General features: G+C 34.7%; 1 protein-coding gene across 1 annotated transcript in view; it reads left to right on the top strand.

Moving 5' to 3' along the window:
* Positions 1-2,500, top strand: part of LOC144974984 (excitatory amino acid transporter 1-like) — a 64,696-nt gene that overhangs the window by 37,376 nt on the left and 24,820 nt on the right. The window lies entirely within an intron of this gene.

The following is a 2,500-nucleotide window of genomic DNA, read 5'->3' on the forward strand; positions in this document are numbered from 1 at the left end:
AAAAGGAATTATTTCACATTGTTTAGAGATTCTCTAATGCAACTATAATTACTTTGTAATTAATGAGCCAAATTTATTACGGTTTTTGTCATATTATTCGCTATGATGAAATTGTATTGACTTGACTTGACTTTCAAGGGGTAAGTAGTAAAGACGAGTAAAACTATAATGTAATTAAATGACATGAACGGTTTTTATGTTATTTAAAGCCAAAAGCCTTTTTATGTATTTAAAGCCAAAAGCCTTTTTTATGTATTTAAAGCCAAAAGCCTTTTTATGTATTTAAAGCCAAAGGTCTTTTTTTATGCAGAACTGTTGGATAGAAATAAATAGAAAGCTTTAGAAATATTGTTTCTTGTGATTGGTAGGTTGGGGCGAAGTGACCAAGTGATTAAGTCATTGCACTGTGGCCTGGAAGGGCCTGAGTTCGAGCCCAACTCCAGGCATTTTCGTGTCTTGTTTTGTTTTTGTTTTTTTGTTGGTTTTTTTTTTTTGACAGGATTATTAACCCCAGTTTGTTCACTTTGAACAACGTGTGTGATTTTTGTTGTCAATAGATGTTTGTTTGATGAATTTTCGATATTCCTTCATGGAATGCCACGCGGAAGGGCGTTTTTTTTTATTATTTTGAATAGCTATCGTTGTCGTTTTATTGTTGTTGCTGTTGTTGTTGTTGTCGTTGCCGTTTTATTGTTGTTGTTGTTGTTGTGTTGTTGTCGTCGTTTTATTGTTGTTGTTGTCGTTTTATTGTTTTTGTTAATGTTTTATTGTTGTTGTTTTATTGTTGTTGTTGTTTTATTTTTATTGTTATTGTTATTATTGTTGTTGTTATTGTTATTGTTGTTGTTGTTGTTACTGTTTCATTGTTGTTGTTGCTATTGTTTTGTCGTTGTTGACGACATTTCGAAAAAAAAAATACAGGATGAGGAATATCCCATTAACTTATCCTTTTATACAATTTTATTAAAAACATCAGTTTCCCAATATGCGTTTGGAATCATAAAATTGCACACTAAAGTGAAACATATAACATTAAAAGTAAAGTGTGTGTTTTAGAACATTAGTAAGGATTAGTTTTAAAAAATAGGTCATAAATGTGTTGTGTTTTTTTTTTTAATATCTCGTTTAAATTTGCATGACCAGATATAATATACGAACAAACTTGATTTCTTTTTTTAAACCTCTTTTGTTATTCAAAAGCACTCGTGTGATATCTACTATGCGATCGATAAAAAGAAGAATGACGGAATTCAGGATTAGTATATCGTCATGACATTCCAGAATTATGAATGGATTTTGTCTGACGTCAGTCATATCACGTGTTTACAAAAGGCATATTGTCTTAATCGTAATATCTGGATGAAGCGCTGTATATGTTATCTAGTATAACTGTTCAGGTGGCCTACAACCAGACATGCACACTTTAAATTGCCTAAGTTCGTATTTTTTATAGGAAATAAAATAATATGTCAAAATATTGAGCTTTAAAGATGGTTCATTTAGGTGTGGTTAAGGCAGTGTCAGACAAACCAGAAAAAATGCAAGAAAATAAACTATGCAACAAAAATAGGGGGGGGGGGGTTGTTTGTTTTCTTTTGTTTTTGTTTTTTTTTTGGTTTTAATTTTGTTTATTTGGAGCGCCCCCCCCCCCCCTCCACTCCGTTGACGATTTTCCTTGGATTTTTAATTTTACTTTGAGGAAGGCTGATTTTTTTTGTTTGTTTATTTGGGGGGGGGGGGGTTGTTGTTGTTGTTTGTCTTTCTGTTTGGGTTTTAGTTTTAATTTTTTGTTGGGTTTTTTTTTTTTTTGGGGGGGGGGGGGGGGTTTGCGGGTGTTGATTGATTTTTTATATTGTTTGTTACTTTCTGATTTGTCTGCCACTGTTTCATACACAGCGTGGGCTACGTGTCTTTCTCAAAGAAAGAACTAGATACCGAAGCGGGCGGGGATCGAAAATCGGTCTCCCGTTGGTAATTAATGCTCTATCCACTTTGTTATCTCACCCTGTATGTATAATGTTCTACATTTAGTGTCTATTAGGGAGAATAATATAATGGAAACTGATCAACTATCGTGCATTCTAAAAGCAACAACATAGAGCCGAGTGACGTCAACTATTGTTTAGTTGATAGAGCCTTTATTTCTGGCGGAAAGTACTTTGCGATAGACAAGCATCCTATCCAAAGGCTAACAATCAACTGTTATCTGGGATGTATCTGGGATGCACTAGAGCACCGTGGGTCTTATGCCTCTAAATGTCTATTTAATTTGAGGGGGGGGGGGTGTGAAGAACGTCTTGCTTTATCGGGAGAGGAGGGGGAGGGTACCATCGAGTTATCTTAATATGTATAGTATACAGCAATCTTTTGCTTCTATCAGTATTACTTCGCTGATTCCACCTTATTCTGACAAACATTTTATTTTCATATTTTGGCTAGAATGCATGATACACTAATCGATTAAAATGCCCCCCCCCCCCCCCCCCCCGTCCTGACGTGT

Source organism: Berghia stephanieae, chromosome 1, assembly GCF_034508935.2.
Source record: "Berghia stephanieae isolate SIO BIC M18660-M18661 chromosome 1, UCSD_Bste_1.3, whole genome shotgun sequence".
Taxonomy (NCBI): Eukaryota; Metazoa; Mollusca; class Gastropoda; order Nudibranchia; family Aeolidiidae; genus Berghia; species Berghia stephanieae.